Raw genomic sequence first — 19,557 nt, 5'->3', positions numbered from 1 at the left:
AAACAATACCAACCAGTTTGTGCTGTTCTTAATAAGCCTCCTCATGAGTGATGGGGCAAGCAGAATGCAGAAGGTTTTCAGATCCATTGGGATAGTTGGTCCTATAAAAATCCTATATGTGTCAAGCCTAAGCTCTGCATGATGATACACCCAATACTTTTGCTTTTTAAAAACACAAGGTACCACCTGTTTCTACCACCTAAGTAGGTTCATCTATAGCAGGCATAGGCAAACTCGGCCCTCCAGATGTTTTGGGACTACAATTCCCATGATCCCAAGCTAACAGGACCAGTGGTCAGGGATGATGGGAATTGTAGTCCCAAAACATCTGGTGGACCAGGTTTGCCTATGCCTGATCTATATCATTGCTGAGGATGGGATCTTACCAATCCTGGTATTGGACCTGAAACTTTCTAGCAGGGAATGTCCCTGAATGCACCAAAATAGTGTCATTATTATATGGGAGCGTTTACAGTCCAATTTTAGTAGGAGCAGGATTTCACCCATATTGCTTCGTTTAAATGAAGACAGCATCCCAGATAATGCTCATATTTCATACTGTATACAAGCTCCGCTGCTTGCCAGAGGCTAATTGGGGAATGAGAAATACAAAGTATGGAAATGAAATCCATGCTACGGGTCATTTTTCAGACTTTTAGAGTTCAGATTAGAACACATGAATGCTGCAGAGAGAATGGTTTAAGTAATGATCTTCTGATGAGATGCCCTTCCATTTCATTAGAAAAGAAATTGGAGTTTGGAGCAGGTGCGAGGAAACCAACATCATGAAGATGGAGACCACCACCCCCTCCCTCTTGCTGCAGGAAAATGTGTTTGCAAAAGCTTATATGTGAACTGAGCAGACCCGTCCATGTACCATAGTCCTACGAAGAGGCAGTCAGGAGGGACAACAATGATGCCACATCTCTCCAGAGTTGATCTGCCATAGGGAGCTGATCTGAAGCACCCAATTGATTGGATACTCACCATCACAAGATGCTGTATAACAGTGGGTGGGATTCCATTAACAAAACCCACCAGTGGAATCCTGTGCAAGGACTCCCACTAGTGCAATGGGGTTTTTCCTCTCCCTACCACGCCCTCCCCCCCCAAATTGGCTACTCCCAGGTGGGGTTAGCACTGCTGCCATTGAGCATCAATGATATGCCTCCATCCTTGTACAGTATATAGAATTGTACATATGGTTGATTTGAATATGTTATTATTGATTATGTAAACCCAATGTATCAGCCGCCCGGGGGTTTTCACTGCTTGTGTTTTGGTTGTTGGTAAAAAGAAATAAAAAATACTTTTTAACAAAATCAATGATATGCATCAATGACTACTTCCATTGTAGTGTAGTGGTTAAGAGCAGTAGTCTCGTAATCTGGAAAACCGGGTTCGCGTCTCCGCTCCTCCACATGCAGCTGCTGGGTGACCTTGAGCTAGTCATACTTCTCTGAAGTCTCTCAGCCCCACTCACCTCACAGAGTGTTTATTGTGGGGAAGGAAGGGAAAGGAGAATGTTAGCCACTTTGAGACTCCTTAAAGGGAGTGAAAGGCGGGATATCAAATCCAAACTCTTCTTCTTCTCCTTCTTCCATATGTTGAGCAAACATGCACTGTTGCAATTTGGTATTCAGTCACCTGAGTCCCCTCACAAACCAAGGCCAGCTGCATCAGATACAGTGGTATCTTGGTTCTCAAAATTAATCCGTTCCGGAAGTCCGTCCCAAAACCAAAGCGTTCCAAAACCAAGGCACGCTTTCCCATAGAAAGTAATGCAAAACGAATTAATCCATTCCAGACTTTTGAAAACAACCCCTAAAACAGCAATTTAACATGAATTTTACTATCTAAAGAGACCATTGATCCATAAATGGAAAGCAATAATCAATGTACTGTACTATGAAGTAATTAAGACAGTATTGTAGATGATAAAAATTAATTTATTTTTTTTTCTTACCTGCACTGATGACAGTCATTGTTTGGCTTTTACCCATTTCCGCAGTCACACAGTCAATCAATCAATCAATCAATCAGTAGCCGAACTGGGTTCCACACAGTCACAAAAACAAATTAATCGAAAAAGCCTCAAAAACAAAAACACAAAATAAATAGTAAAAACAAAAGCGCCAAACTTAATCAGTTCCAGAAGTCCATTTGACTTCCAAAATGTTCAAAAACCAAGGCACAGCTTCTGATTGGTGCAGGTGCAGGTGCAAGAGCCGACAGCTGCATCAGATGTTCGGCTTCCAAAAAAATGTTCAGAAACCAGAACACTTATCTCCAGGTTTTCGGAGTTTGAGAACCAAAGTGTTTGAGAACCAAGGCATTTGAGAACCAAGGTACCACTGTATGTGCATTGTCCCTTAGTCATCCCATGTAAAACTTTAGGAAGACAAGCCTTCAGAACTGGGGCAAACAGTAACAAAAGGCAATGAGTTACACATTAAGCAGTAAAAAAATAAAATAAAAATGCTGTGTGTTTATTTACAGCATGCCACCCAAAAATTCTTTGGATGGCTTATGTACAATAAAAGAAACAACGCCATACAAAATTAAAACTATGAAATCTAAATACAGAATAAAAGCAGCAGCAGACAATAAAAAAATATCACAGATCTTAAAATTCCAGAAATACCAACTCTATAAATCAGAAAAAGAGTGTTAGGCAAAAATGCCTGGGGAAAGAAGTAACCACTGAAAAGACAAGGGCATTCCATAACCATATTGGCGGACATCCCATGTCCATATTGCCACCACTGAAAAGGTCATGTCCACTATAGCCACCTGTAAGAGCATCCAGAGAAAGGTCTTGAAAGATCTAAAAGTTTGGTTAGGTAAATGTGGGAGAGGTGGCCCTATAGGTAAGAGGTGTCCCTTGCCCCCAAGCTATTTAGGACTTGAAAGCTTAAGGCCAACACTTTGAATGTGACCAAGGAACAGAGTAGAAGCCAGTGCAGATGTGAAATAAATTCATATTATCCAGCCCCTGCTAACAGTGTTGCTGCCCTGTTTTGAACCAACTGCAGTTTCCAGGTGGTTTTCAAAGCCAGACCCAATGCTATGTTAAGACTTACTAAGGAAAGAATGTCTATTAACCTCCAATTGTCCCATTTCTGGAGTCTTACATAGCTCACCTTTCCATTACTTGAAATGAAGCGGAGCGTTTTTCTTGTGTTCTTAAAACAAGAATTAAATGGCTGTTTTATGGAGGCCAGCACTTCTTTGCTTTCCTCTCTTTTCCCAGACTATTGTGTAATTAAAGATGACAAACATGCACTTCAAAGCCCTGCAGTCCAAACTATCCACCCTTCCACCATTCACAGGTCATGACAAATTCTAATCTTTGCACATGGCTCTGAGATTCAGGGTGGGAAGGGGACGTGTGTGTGTGTGTGTGTGTGAGAGAGAGAGAGAGAGAGAGAGAGAGAGAGAGAGACTGAAGAGATGAAGAGTGGTTGTATAATATGCAAGCCCCCAAAACTCCATCTAAGGATTTGCAGATAATTGCTGCTAAAACAAACCGAACAGGAGGACAACAGTGAACACTAGTGATATGCAATTATCATCACTGAGCATCATTGTTAAGGAACTAAAGAGAATGAATGGGGCAGTTCACAATCCTCTCTGAGCTGTTGTGCCATATGTTAGCTGACAGATCACAAAGGCAGCCTTCCTATGACTCACCTTCAGAAGGGTACATATGCCGTCCAGAAAACTAAGAATATGTGCTTCAGAATAGCCATAATTGTTTTGTAAATCATTGGGGATTTACTTGCGTTTCCCCAGAGGGGTTCATAGAAACCTAGTGTTCTTGTACAGGCTCAAATACCTTGAACCCTCTGCTCTCTCTTGATCCATTCACATCCACATCATACATTGAATTGGTTGCCTTCTTGCTTCAATATATATCACAGGGGTGATGCATGCCCTCCAACATTTATCTGATGAAAACAGGGATGTCCCATTCCATAATGATCTATTATACCCCACACATCTTATTTGGTTGCCCCAGCACTTTGGGCACCTTCCACCATATATAAAAACATAATAAAACATTAACACTAAAAAAAAGTTCCAAGGATTGCCTTCAAATGGCTCGGGAGTTAGATAACTCCATGCGCTCCAGCATGTCTCCAATGAAAATAGGGACATCCTAAGGAAAAGCAAAAGAAATCAGCCCTGAGTGCTCACTGGAAGGACAGATCCTGAAGCTGAGGCTCCAATACTTTGGCCACCTCATGAGAAGAGAAGACTCCCTGGAAAAGACCCTGATGTTGGGAAAGATGGAGGGCACAAGGAAAAGGGGACGACAGAGGACGAGATGGTTGGATAGTGTTCTTAAAGCTATCAGCATGAGTTTGACCAAACTGTGGGAGGCAGTGGAGGACAGGAGTGCCTGGCGTGCTCTGGTCCATGGGGTCATGAAAAGTCGGACACAACGAAATGACTAAACAACAAGGAAAAGCAGGACATTCCAGGATCAAATCAGAAACCGGGACGGTTTTTCTAAATCAGGCATGTCCCTGGAAAATAGGGACAGTTTGAGGGTCTGGGGTGAGGAACCTCATACCCAGGGGCCCAGTGTGCCCCCTAGGCTTCCTAACTGGCCCTCAGGACCCCCCTCAGGCTGCCTCCCCTCCCTTGAATTGTTTTGCATGACAGGAATGTGTTCTAGAATGGTAACAGTGCCTCCACACCCTCCAGCGTTACTCTGATGGAAATCAGGACGGGTGTCTTTTAGTGCAACACTGCCGCACAAGTCAGCTGACTCTCGTGAGAGCGCCACGCCAAAAGACTCTCACGGGAGTGCTGCACCAAAAGATGCATGAAAATCAGGACGCATGTGTTTGGTGCCACGCAGGTCGGTTGCAAGCACCAGCGCCAGCTCATCCCTGAAACATTCTGGGATCAAATTGGAAGCTGGGGTGGTTTTTGCAATTCCATGAATGTACCCTGTTAGAATGGTCTAAAAGGAAGCCATGTGTGGGGAAGATGGGCCATAGCGCTTCCTTCAGCATGGTAGCAAGGACCACCTTAGTAGCATCTTGAGAGGCCCACCATCCCTGGCACAAGCCTGCTTAAACGACAGCCTTCCGTCTGTTGGCTGATAATGGATGCCTGAGCCAATGCCTGAGCCAAAGCCTACCAACATCTGTATTTAATAAAAGTTGTGGTCAGTTCTAAATCTCAGAACATTGTCCTGTCTGGTTTCTTTATACCTAATATTTTGCCCTCAGGTGAGGGGAGGGAACTGCGGGTGGGTCTGCAATTTTGTCCCCCCACCAAACGCTTTTGCTTGAAAAATTCATAATAATCACACACCTAAGCAATGTTGTAAATTACTTCAGTGTCTAGCTCAGCTGGTTAGAGCATGGTACTGATAATGCCAAGGTTGCAGGTTCAATCCCTGACAGCTGCATATACCTGCATTTCAGGGTGTTGGATTAGATGATTCTCAGGGTAATTTCCAACTCTACAGTTCTATCATTCTATGATTCTAAAGCATCATGTAGTAGACTCCAGAAACAGAGTTAGATCAACAGTAAAAAAAAAAAGAAAAAAAACTATGACAAGGCCAGAATTACTAATTATGACTAATTTGTATTCAGAAGTGCTATCATCAGTCAAACGTCAGAGTCCAAACTGACGTTAAGAAAGTGGAACTCTTCCTCCTCTTCTTTTCCAGATAATTTCTTATAAAGTAATTGTGTTTGTGCTTAAGATTTCATTTCCATAGTGTAAGGATTCCACATGTCTTGCCTTCAGTCTGCCATTAACCCAAACAAGTCATATTTCAAAGGGCAGTGAAAGAAAGAGATTGGGATGCCCTGGTCAATTAAATTTCCACTGTCTTTATTTGTAATACACATGAGCCCATCAGCAATGAGAAGTATTTTATTTTGAAGCATTTGCCCAGTTTATTCTGTATATGAACCATAATAAATTAATCCTCTTTTTTTTTTTACAAGAATTATAACTGACATGCTGTCACAGCTCTACATGTACAACCTTCGAAATATACATAATACTTTGAAAGCTGTCACATTTGGTACCATTGTAAACATCACCCTCGGTTACTAAACTGTTATCTTCGGGTGCACTTTATGGATAAACCATGGACCCTTTGTTCATTTGATCCAGGAAGAAATTATTCTCCCCTGAGAAAAAAAAAGTTATGAGGAAACTTTTTCTGTAAAATATGCCATGGATTCCCATTTTTCAGATAGTAACTGAGGCCAAGAGATGATGATTTGGAAACAAGAACCAATAAATGAATTGAAACTGGAGCAGATACACAGGTAGGTGGATTTGTAGCTGGTTGACTGACCAAACTGACTGCTCACTGATGGCTCTTCTCTTTTTGGGATAAAAGTGACAAGTGGGGTGACACAGGGTTCCATCCTTGGCCAGTTGTTGCTCAACATCTTTATAAATGACTTGGGGGAAGGAATTGAGGGGACGTTCATTAGATTTGTAGATGACACCAAATTGGGTGGGGTAGGTGTTGCTGCAGAAGACAGAATCAGGATTTAAGTTGACCTTAACAAATTGGAGAACTAGGCCCAAACAAACACAATGAATTTCAACAGAGACAGATGTAAGGTTCTACACTTAAGCAGAAAGAACCAGCTGCATAAATATAAGATGAGAGACATATGGCTTGCCAGTGGCATATGTGCAAAAGATCTGGGGTCTTAGTAGACCACAAGGTTAACATGAGTCCATGTTGTGTTGCAGCTCAGCAAAAAAAGCCAATGCCCCAAAACTTTCTTTGGGTGGGGGTGTCTCTCCAATGAAGATTTTAGGAGCCCACAATATATCCTGGTGTGGGTTGTCGTAAATCTTCAAATCTGTGCAAAAAGAAAAAGGAAAGGAAAAGAACTGCTGGCGGGGGGGGGAGGCTTCTGGGTTTTTGTACCAGCTGCAGTTTCCAAATAAACTTCAGTAACAGAGCTCATTGCTGTAGTGTAATCTTTAAGTGTCAAAAAACGATGGTTGACAGCTTTAAGGTCTGCATCCAAAAGAAATGGATGACAACATCCCAGCTGTCCACAGATGAAAGGAGGCCAGCTTGTTTGCAGCTGATATCCATACTCCTCCCAAACAAAGTGGAGTAGCAAAGAAGTAAACCCATTCAAAGCTTCCTTGTTGCCTTTCCCAATTGACCAAAGAGCAAAATATCCATCTCACGCAATCCTCAGCTCTGTGAAATGTGTTTGATCGAGTCCTCCAGAACAATGATCCTCAAAGCCTCAGACCAGTCTTCCTTGAGAGGTACTGCCAGCACACTTTATCAACGAGCTTCTGTGGTGCGAGAAGAAAAATATCAGGCTACTGATAGCAAAAGTGGCTTCCAAATATTTGCCTTGCACTTTAAAAAGTCTGCAGTCTTGACATTAGTTTAGATAGCATCCTGCCTTTGCCCAAGATAAGTCCACAACTGCCAGAAACATGGGGGTGCATGAAACCCTGAATACAAAGGAATGTTATCTGTTGTGTTTTGTTGGTGGTGCTGGCAGCAGTTCTAACCTGTTTCCTCCTCTTGGGGACCTCTCAAACTTGCCTTTCCTCTTAAAAACGCAAAGACAAACAATGCGAAGGCAAAATACTATATGGGAATGGGCATACAACTCCGGCTAATGCCACCTTCATGATGTGCACTAACCCAAAGGTAGCTGCACTCTTTTAGAATAAATGTTATCGAATTTTCCTAATGGAAATGCAACAGAAATATCAGATATTAGATCAGTTATGGCTGCAATCTTATTACAATGTGATAGGAAGATTCAAGCATTTGTTCCACCAGTTCTAAATTCTTGCTGGTTCCTTCTAACCAAGATGCAGGAGTACTTTTTCTTTCTCTTTTCTCTCCTTCCTTTTTCCAGTTACCTCTCCTCCCATTGACCCAATCAGAGGACAATTAACTATGCCAGATTCCAGTCTGGAGCAGTTTTGGCCCCAATCTGTGAGTGTATTAGAGGAGCGAGGAGGGGTTTGCATCCTGCTGATCCAAGGACACTCCCATCTGATCCTTGACATAGCAAAGGGAAGACGGTTGGCTGTCCATCTTGGCTGCCTTCAGGCATGGAGGTCATTGCTCTACATTTACTGCATATGATGCTAGCCAGCACTTCTGTTCCGATTTCTTGCATCCCTTTTACGGTGCAGTACCTATTGCATTATGGAACTGTGGTCTTCTGATTGGCCGCCGTGTCGTGATGAATTTCATCCACACCAGTGGCTATGGTGAGACACAACAATGAATGGATATCATTGGACTTGTTGCTATGCATGTGTGCTTCTGTTCCCCCATGATTCACTGTGTGGCATGCCAGGATACCGCACATACTTTCGTTATGTGAGCAAAATCCCAGTGATACTACAGGGAAATGCCAGGAAGATGGAATGAAGTGCTGCCTGAATGCAGCCCTGGTCTGACATAGCTTTCCACCAGCATCCCAGGAGATCTAAGGGGGCTCAATTGAAGCTCCATGCTTTTCTCTGCAGGTGAAGCAGGGTCTGCACTACTCCCGACAGCCCTCCAGGCAGCCTTTGGCCAGCTATTGGATTGCTCAGCCCGCCAATGACAATCTTAACATATCCCTATTTAATTGCAGTTAATTCACTAGCTTTAATAAGCATCATGCTCAGTACTACCATTCTTCATGTAAATGCCTAGATTAGGCACCGTTTTATTCTACATTCAAATTTGCTGTAATCATCCATAGTCCGTTTCCTTGCATCATAAATATTTAGCTTGGTTGGTTTTTTTTTAGCTTGTGGGATTAAAGACAACATCCTTTTTCCTTGCTGGGGGGAAAGCCCTCTCCACTTTGCTTCTACTGAAAGAATGCAAGGTCCCCTGGCATTTCTCTATCTCCCAGAACATGTTAATGTTGCTTGCATTACTGCGGGATTACTACCCTGAAGTATACACTTGGTATTATAATGCATAATGTTGCTTTAAAAGATTAACCACTCCCAGAGCTGTGTCTAAAAACTGGGGGGGGGGTAGAATTACAAGAACAGAGCGTAAAAGGATTGGCTAGGTTGACAAGGGTAGGAGCTGTTAATATCTAGCTCTAATAAAAGCATAAGACCAAAAGGCTCTAAAAATGACACCAACCAGTAATTCAGGGTGGAGACAAGATACGTCACTTTTATATATGGAAGTGATGACAAATATACAGTATACCTCTGAAATTTCAGGTTGATTGAATGATGGTCATCGGTTTAAAACAATTGACCATGAGTAAATCGGAACTAATTACTTCCACTTTCATGGTTTTCCAGGGGAAAGAGCAGGCTGGTGAAAAAAATAATAATAGTTAGTTCAGCCTGTCAAGACTCATTCTTTTTAGAGCTGCAGCCTTCCCCTGATGCCATCTAATGGTTTCTTGAAATACCAAAATGTTTTTGCATTAACAACATTACCTATTGTGCTTCTGCTAAATGCATTTTGATGTCAGACATATGCCTGGCGTGCACACTCTGTATCCCTCTCTCTCAAAAAAAATATATAAATTCTCCACCCGATTTTCACTGCATGTTACTGCTAAAGGTATAAAAATGGATCCCCACAGACAAAAAAATAAAGACCGCTGTATGATTGCATGCACCCTTGGTTTACCATATTATAAGAGCCTAGGAAGAGCTTTACTCCCAAATAACAACATTCAGGATATTTCTTTTGAAATAGAGGACAACCCATTTATGTGAAACCATGGAGAGTTTGATCCATCAGCATAGCCTGTTGCCTAAACTTAGCCCAACTAAGAACCCAGTGTAGCCAGTATTGTCTTGGGAAGATTCGCATACTCCATTGTTTCCCAACAAGCACTGGCATGCAGTTCCAATGTGAGAGTAATAGATAAATATAGTCAAATATAGGTTGGCAGGAGCTGGGACAGAGCAATGGGAGCTCACCCCATCGCTGGGATTTGAACCGCCGACCTTCCGATCAGCAAGCCCAAGAGGCTCAGTGGTTTAGACCACAGCGCCACCTGTGTCCCTAAACACGCTTTTATACACATGCGGCCTGCATTTAAAAGAATGGCCACTCCCAAAGATGTGTCTTAAAACTAGGCAAGAGAAAACTGTAACAAGAACAATCACCTGTATTGTGGGCGTAGGTGCAGGTGGTTAGTTTTAACATATGAAGGTGGATGAAACTCATTGTTTTCCGTGGACCCGAGGTATATTGTTAAAATGGTCTTACAACATCACAAAGCAATACCAAACAGCATGAATAATGCTTTAATCACCTTTGTCCTTCAGGCATGTACAAGATGCCCACAGGATTTACAAAGACATCATGTGAGTATTTTTTTGTTACTATTTATATTTGTTAGTCTGAGTTTGCTAGAAGACGTATGGTTTGATTTAATCAAAATTTAAAATATTACTAATACAATCAAATTCACATTCAGCTTCAGAACTAGCACAGGGATATCTGAGAGACCGTCTCTTTCCCTACAGTTGCTCTCAGATGTAAAGATAAGCAGAGGGGATCCACTAGGTAGTTCTGCCGCCTGCAGAAGTTTAGGGGGGTTCTGGATTTGATCTTATTACTGAAAGAGGGAGTGGAATCAAATCAGTCCTGAGTCTCTTCTCACTGTTTTTTTAAAAAAAAAACTTCTCCAAGTGTCTTCTGCAACAAGAGAGAGTCCTGCTAAAAGAAGCTATCAGAGAGATGGTGAGGCACAGGAAGAGGCAACCATTTCTGTACAGCCAAAATTCCTCCCGCCCCCCCAACCCCCAAAAACAATGTTCTCAGAATTTTGTGAAGCAAGATATAGGTCTGATTTGATTCCTCTTCTCACCACTTGCCGCCCCCAGCAATACAACTGCTTTGCGGTGAAGTTGAACACCAGAGGGAGAAGACAGCGAGAAAGGGATTGTCTTATACAATAGCAAGTTCTCCTGGCTTGACAATCATCCTGGCTCTTGTATTTTTGCCATCTGACAACAGAACACGAACTTTGTGCTGAAAGGAAGTGTACCAATATGGCATGTCAAGCTCACTCACCGCCTCCACACACACACACACACACACACACACACCCTTCCGCAAACAGGAGAAATGTGCTTAAACATATCTGTTGCATCTGTCAAGACTTCTCATTTGTCAAACCATTAGTGGTCCCACTGTCAACATAAATAAATCTGTCCATAAATCTTGACAGGTATAATGATTTGTTGCATTTGAAAAGCAAGTCTCTAACATTAGACCCCTTTTGATTCCTAACATGATTGTCTTCAAAGACAGATATTTCAGATGCTGTCTTAATCTGGCCTCTGTCAAATGATTTCATAGCTCTTGCTGAGTTATCTCCTCTTATGAATTTAACCCCTGCCACCACCTGTGTTGAAGACCGTATGGAACAACAGGAGATATACTAGTTTCCAGGACCACAGTCTAGACACATATAAGTCCTTGCCAAATCAGGGCTTTTCCTGTCTCTTGGTCTCTGAAGTCAGGTACTTATTTCAGTCCTTGACCAGTTTCTTTTCTTCTGGGAGGCTGACTCTGCCCCTTCTTTGAAGAGGTTTTTTTCTGAAGTGGCTGGGCCACTTTCCTTATTGCTATTCTTGGCAAACAATATCTTCCCATAAAGGAAAATTATGCCTTTAATGGCACTATATAAATACTGATTGAATGAGCCTGATCTAAAATTCCATAACACCGAGAGGGCAGACTCTGTAATCTCTCTTACGGTTCCGAGACTAGCCGATTCTGGACCAGGCTCACTTATTTGTCCATGTGGAAGTATTTCAATGTGGGGAGGAGAGCATATTATGCTTTGCTGTTTTGCAGAGGTAATATTGTTCTTAAACAGCCCGGCCGTCTTTAAGCTGAGAGAATGATATGGCACTTACAGCTTTAGAAATCACAGCTGCAAAATTACGTTTCAAAGATTTGGTTTTGTACCATAAACCAATCACATCATTCAACTGACCTAACTTCTTACCACTATCTTCACAGAATTGTAGAGTTGGAAGGGACCCAAACAGCCATCTAGTCTAACCCCATGCAATGCGGGAATTACAATTTTATAAGGCTCAAGCTACCTGTAGCTATCGTTTTGTTAACAACTACAGTAGTACCTCAGGTTAAGAACTTAATTCGTTCTGGAGGTCCGTTCTTAACCTGAAACTGTTCTTAACCTGAGGTACCACTTTAGCTAATGAGGCCTCCCGCTGCCGCCGCACCGCTGTACGATTTCTGTTCTCATCCTGAAGCAAAGTTCTTAACCCGAGGTACTATTTCTTGGTTAGCGGAGTCTATAACCTGAAGTGTCTGTAACCTGAATTGTCTGTAACCCGAGGTACCACTGTATTTCTTCCTGTGCTCCAGTATATCTGAAACACTGATTTTGCAGGTCGAGGGACTGGACTTTCAAGTTACTTCTGGATCACTAAGCCACTGTTTCCATCCCTATTGATTTATCAATGCCTTCACCCCTAATTTCTGGCATCTCATTTGTTTAGCAATATCTGGTGAGCAACCATCTTTCAGTGGTCCCTGGGTTTCTCTGTTTTGGCAACAACACCTTTAAAAATATGTCAATGAATCCTAGGATCTAATGGAACATTAAACTGTAAAATATGATTGATCAAATAATCTGTGTCCAATAATATTCCACCTCTTTCTAATCTTGGGATGGAGTGGGGTGTCAGACGTTGATGCCCAACAGAAATTGTAAGTTTAATGAATTAATAGTGTCACTGTAGAAACCATTTTCTCCTAGTCCTTTAATGAAAAAGGTTACTGTCTTGATCTTTCCTTTGCTTGTGAAAAACATAAGCAAGCGCATCCGTGATGCTACATCTCAGCCAGACCACAGGAGCTGTAGCTGATACAAAGGTTCCCTATACCTACAATGGACCGTTCCATCAGCGGTTGTGAAACCAAGAACTACATTCTCTTCCTTGCCCAGACTTTAATAGTAGATTATCTTAGGCACGTTGGGTGATATCTAATCAAGTCATACTCAGAATAGCACCACTGACATCACCGAACTTCAGTTACTCATCCACTGATTTCAGTGAGTCTGCTTTAAATATGACTAATGTTGGATATCACCCATTATAAGGTTGCTTATTTCCTATATTAGGAAAATGTATAGCTCTCTTGTTAGCCACGTAAAGGAATTCCATGCATACCTTTTTATATATTATACACATGTCTTCTAGACCCTTGTGTTTATCATTTTCCTCTAAATCCTTTCCAGCTTGGCATTATTAGCCTTGAACTGAATGTAAGACTCCAGCTGAGGTCTTATGAATGTGGAGTACCGCAGTGCCCCAGATTTCAGAAACAGCATTGTTGAGATAGCATCAGGGAGAATTGGATTTGTGTGCTGTGGCACCCCATGGCTGACTTGTATCTAGTTTGTCACCTGCTATAGCACCTAACTCTTTCTCAGAAGGGAACATGGATCTCTATCAAAAGCTGTTTGCCAATAACGCTTCTTGTGGCAAACAGGAGTGGTTGGGTAAGACAGATCAAAGTTATATCTATCTGAAATATTCCTGGTTTTATAAGAAAGTGATCAACTATATTAAATATATATATATAATGTCTGAGCTAAGAATGCCTTGCTGCAGGCTGTCAACACAGATTATAATGTATAATGTATGCTGCCTGTCCAATCTGACAGACAATTTGCATTTTTATGGAATGCTCATTCCAAGTTCCTGTATATATTTGTACATGAAAGCTCTGGGAAGTGGAACTTCATCCTTCAAAGTTGGAAATGCGTCCTCTTCAGACAAGCTTAAAGAAGCAGGCGATCTACAGCAGAGGAAGAATGCCTGATGTTGCATGGCAAGATGGGGACAAAATTGGACATGGGGTAGTTCAGAATATGAGGTCACATTCCTTTGAATTCAACTCCCTCTCACAAGGATGTTTACTCCTGCCTTTTGTGTCAGCCCCCACATACCCTAGGCAAAGAAGAAGAAGAAGAAGAAGAAGAAGAAGAAGAAGAAGAAGAAGAAGAAGAAGAAGAAGAAGAGCAAAACACCTGTAAGAAGGGGAAGGAATTCACTGTCAGCTGGCTTGCTAAAGGCATGGAACATGTTCCCAGGCTCCTCTTCAACTGGATGACCGTCAGAAGGAAATAAATGCCAGGAAGCACGGGAGATAAACTCTCCCCCACCCCCTGCCTTCTGATTCAATTTGGAAAGCACCACAAATTCATGCTCTCTCTCGAAGAAATGCTCCTAAATATTTAAACTATTTTACTTTGCCAAACCTTTATTAGGCATTACAAATGTAGGCCATCATAAAACATCCATATATAAAAAATTAAAATATATGCAAATAAACAGCCATGTTAAAATATGTAATAACGAGGATTTTCACTGGAGTTTCTTCCTGCTAAATAGTGCCATTCACCACTCTTAAGAGATACTATTGATAAAAACTCAGCCACCCTTGCAGTTACTTCTGGGTTAATGTCAGACAGATAGAATCTGATATTTTCATTGTGCCGTGATGTTAGACTACCCAGAAAATGAGATAGCACGTGTTTGCGTAGCTGGTTGTACAATGGACAGTAGAAAATAATATGTTCTACTGTGTCCGGCACATTCCGAAAACATCTGCAATGTCTATAGTTTCTGGGGATGTTTAAATATCTTCCCTTGACAAAAGCTGAGGGGGGAACATTCAGTCGTGCTAACATAAAGGCCCTGCGCTGGACTGAAATTATTAATTTTGACATATAAGTGACCTGTTATCTGTTGTATTTAAACCATAAAACTTGGGGGAGCAGATTTTATTTACACCTGACTCAACGTTTTATTTTTCAGTGTCCCTTAATCTGATTTGAATATTACAATAAATATATTGCTCACTTGGATTATACCAGAGTTCCAAGTCAATACCAATAGATCTGAGTTGGAAACATCTGGATTTATGAGTCCTTAAGTAAGACAGAAAGCAGACTCAAAGGTTGGCAATGGAAATGGCAACACAACCAGTATTTTATAGTGCTAGCCCACACCCAGTACTCCATTGTGTATATACCTAGTTCTGCACACATCATCTCATACTTGATGGAACTTGGGAGCCCCAGGATACGTCTCAAGAAACTTGAGTGTATCTTATCTAAATCACTATTATATGCTCGTATCCATATTGGAATTAGAATAATTCTCGGAGGAGAGGTCTGTTGATGGCTACTAGCCATGATGGCTATGTACTGGCTCCACAGGTGGAGACATTCTGAATGCAGTTGTTGGAAACCACCCCGTTCTGGAATCTCTTAATTGTTTAAGCAATTAATTGCTACTGGTATAGCTTTCAGACCATCTTGTAGGTCAGGCATAGGCAAACTAGGCCCTCTAGATGTTTTGGAACTACAACTCCCATCATCCTAGCTAACAGGACCAGTGGTCAGGGATGATGGGAATTGTAGTCCCAAAACATCTAGAGGGCCGAGTTTGCCTATGCCTGTTGTAGGTCGTGCCTGCCACATCTTTCACGGAAGCAGCTGTGTTTAGAAAGAGAAGTGAGAAGATCTGATAAACTCCTTCTCAGAAGACCTTAGTGGGCTAATAAGGTCTTGCATTGCCCACTGTGATGTAAAGCAGTTTTAGCCGTGGTTATTGCGCCATGTTGGAGCTGGCTGCTTTATGTCCAATTTCACTTTTTTTCGCACTCAGCCTTCAAACTCCAGCATAGAATGTATTGGGTTGACACAGCCCAAGCCAGTTTGCTGCACAAAGTTGGAGGAGTGAATGGCAGCGCCATCCCTTCCATGGACCGATGCTCACCAAATTGGCAAGTGACTCTCATTCCAACGCTGGTGACATGAGATGATCCCCCACTGCATCCCAGTGACCAAGGGGGTGGAGTGGCTCCACTATTAAGAAAGGGCTGCAGGCAAGCTTGGGAATTTTTTTGCAGGGAAGGATGAGGCTCGCAGAGTTCTTGCCCCTGCATGCCACTCATGGGCTTCTGCTGCCTGAGGTGGCACCTAATCCTAGGGCCAACCCTGGATTAGAAGAACCTGTGCATAAGACGAAACACACGCCAATTCCACGTGTCTGAAAAAATGCTCTGAAAATCCACCATGTTTGGCTATCTCTCGCTATTCGAGTTAAAAACTTTGAAGGCATTCAGGAGGAAAAATGTGTTGTTGTTTTTTATGGCACATTACTCAAATACACTTAAAACTCTATTCATACAGGAAGAAAGTTACAAAGCAAGTACATGCTTGGCTGCCTATTGCAACAAGAATTTGACAATTCGCATGGAGGGAAAAGGTCTCTGATGTATTCACGGTTTTATATGACCTCCATCTATTTGTTTAAAAAATAATTAGCTCAGCTTAGCTCTTGTAGTGTTGCATTTCCTCTTCTATCTTTAAAGTAGATTTTCCTGTAGTGCTTTCATGAAAGCACAATGAAGGCTTTTGCAAACGATTTGTCTATTACTAACCAGTCTCTAAACTTTTGTTTCCAAGGACTTTTGAAAAGGAGACTAAAGATTCTCCTGGGCTTTGATTTTATAGCAATGGAGAAAACTTGAAACCTTGCTCTGGTGGCCAGTTTCCTAATTTTCTCCCTACAACAAAACAACAATAATAACATTAACTGGAGACTGCTCACAAAATGCCATCTGTATAACAAATAGGCGCAACACTTTCGAGCTCTGGGGTTTGTTTTTTTTTCTAAATTGGCAGGATGTTTTCCTCACTGTAATTTTGAATAACCAGTAATTAGAGATCATGTACAAATTACTAATAAAACTTTCATACTTCCAAATATTCTTCCCTGTGGAATCTGGTCCAACCCACACCTCAGCACCCCATTATTGAAAACCAGGTCTGTATTTAAGATGTAAACTAATATGGCTGCGGTCCAAGGATACATGCAGAAGATATATTTGGTGTTTTTCACTACAGCGGGTCAACTAGTGAAGAAAGAAGCCTGTATAATCTTTGAAGATTATTTCACACACGTGTAGTGATAAATATTTTAAGTCTTCTGACACAACAGCAAGCCACACAATGTAACAAGTAGTTTTGCTGTGTTTTAATATCTTTCATAAACTACCTGTCACAGATTATGCACACACAACTGTTCCCCCCCTTTCCCCCCAGGCAATCAGAAGGCTGTTATAAAAGAGCCATCACTGACCTAGGTATCATAAGGTAGTAATGCCCAGCAACTTGGATGGCTTTAAAAGAGGATTCAACAAATTCATGGAAAATCCCTATCCATGGCTGGTAGCTGCCTCCATTGTCTGAGTCAGCATGCCGCTGAATTCCAGTTGCTTGGAATCAGGACTCGGGAGAGTGCTGTTGTGCTCAGGTCTTCCTTATGGGCTTTCCATAAGCATTTGGTTGGCCACTGTGAGAATAGAAGGTTGGACTCTATAGAATGTTCAAGAGTATCTGTTAGCTCAGTTGGTTAGAACATGGAGCTGATAACACCAAGGTCAGAGGTTCGATCCCCATATAAGCCACCTGCATATTCCTGCATTGCAGGAGGCTGGACCAGATGACCCTCAGGGTCCCTTCCAACTCTAAAATTCTATGATTCTATAACTCAATGAGCCATTGGCCTGATCCACTAAAATATGGTTTTTTTCTTGTGCCTATCCCAACCGCTTTGCCTTCTGCAAGGGAAATGTTACAGCAATCTCTAACCTTTTCTTCTGCAGAGAGGAAAACACCTGGGAAGCAATTTTTAGAAGACAAATAGCAGATGGGGGGGAAAGTAAAGCAACACCTCCCGTCACTCACTGCTACTCTTCTGCTGCCTATAGTAGCTTTTATGGGAGGATTTTTTAAAAAACTGAGGAAAATACAAGTGGAATCCCATGTCATATCTAGTTTTGCCCTTAAAGGTAAAGGTAAAGGTACCCCTGATCATTAGGTCCAGTCACAGACAACTCTGGGGTTGTGCGGTCATCTTGCTCTATAGGCCGAGGGAGCCGGCGTTTGTCCACAGACAGCTTCCGGGTCATGTGGCCAGCATGACTAAGCCGCTTCTGGTGAACCAGAGCAGCGCACAGAAATGCTGTTTACCTTCTTGCTGGAGTGGTACCTATTTATCTACTTGCACTTTGACGTACTTTCGAACTGCTAGGTTGGCAAGAGCTGGGACCAAGCAATGGGAGCTCACCCCGTCGTGGGGATTTAAACCACCGACCTTCTGATCGGCAAGCCCTAGGCTCTGAGGTTTAGACCACAGTGCCACCTGCATCCCTTTTACCCTTAGGTCCCATCAATTTCAACAGGGACATTTAGCCAGGGTAACTAATCTGGCACCCTCCAGATTTTTCTTGGACTACAACTCCCATCAGCCCCAGCAAGCATGGTCAATGGTCAGGAATGGCAGGAGTTGTAGTCTGATTGGCTACCCCTGGGTTGCCTTGTACATCAGTCTCCCCCCTTGAAGCCAATGAGACATAAAAGTACTTACCGTAACCCAAGAGGGAAGAGGTCATTTCACACCATCTCCTTTCTTCTCTTCTCCCTGCGTCTTATTTACTCTCTTTGTAGGGTTGTCAAGACCAGCTATCTCCTAAGCTCAAAGCTGGCTTTCTTTGCACACGCCTAGGCCATGATGTGCAAAGAACCTACGTCAAGAACCCTTCAGCAAATGGTTGGAATCCAACAGTTTTCAAAGAGGAATCACAAAAGACATTGCTGAGATGAAACTAAGAGGAGAGGAAATGAGAGACTGCCTTACCAGTCTAACACTGCTCAAGATTTGATTGCATGTGCAAGACAAGGAAACCTTACATTTAATTTTGCCATGCAACTTTTGCGTATGTTTTAGCACCCCAGCTCCCCAGATTACCATATAATTGTTCACATGAGGAATTAAGCAGTGTCTGGTAAGGTAGTCACGAAAATTTTAAGCTGTCATTAAAAATGAGTGTAATTAGGACAAACTGTATGAAAATGCTTTAAAACAGGGACCCAGGTGAATTTAAAAAATTAAGGGTTATATTGTGTATTATCCTCTTGAAGGGCAGGGATTTGCAATGCACGTGTTTCCCTTTAACGGTAAGGTAAGCTGAATGCATAAATCTCCATGCAATGAGATGAAATATGGCAGCTGGAGGAGAAGGATGGCCAGGGCTGGAGAAAGAACTGTGAGTGGAGGGGTTGCGTTTTTCCATCACTGGGACTCCCTGGGAAACTCACCAAAGCTACTGTACCTGGAACTGGTTGTGGAGAGTGCAGCTGACTGCTTAATGGGCCACATCAGCCTGAGGATGGTCCATTCACCATGGACCTGCCCATAGAAAGCAGGTCTAGAATGAGAGACAAGATTGATGATGTTAACAGCATCCCTTCCCTTTTTGAGACTTTTGTGGGTAAGCTGAGAACTTGTTTGGACCTTGGATAAAAGCCAGCGTGGATGCATGGAGTCCTGGGTGAGAACTGGGAGAGTGTATTCAAAGGCAAAATAATTCATATTGGTTAATATATGCATTTTTATTTTTATTTTGGTATGTCAACTGTGAATTTTTGTAATAGCTGTAGTTCAAGCTGTCTGTTGTTGCTTTATTCTTCT

Source organism: Podarcis melisellensis, assembly GCF_964234715.1.
Source record: "Podarcis melisellensis genome assembly, chromosome: 2".
Taxonomy (NCBI): Eukaryota; Metazoa; Chordata; class Lepidosauria; order Squamata; family Lacertidae; genus Podarcis; species Podarcis melisellensis.
This window is presented reverse-complemented; position numbering follows the sequence as displayed.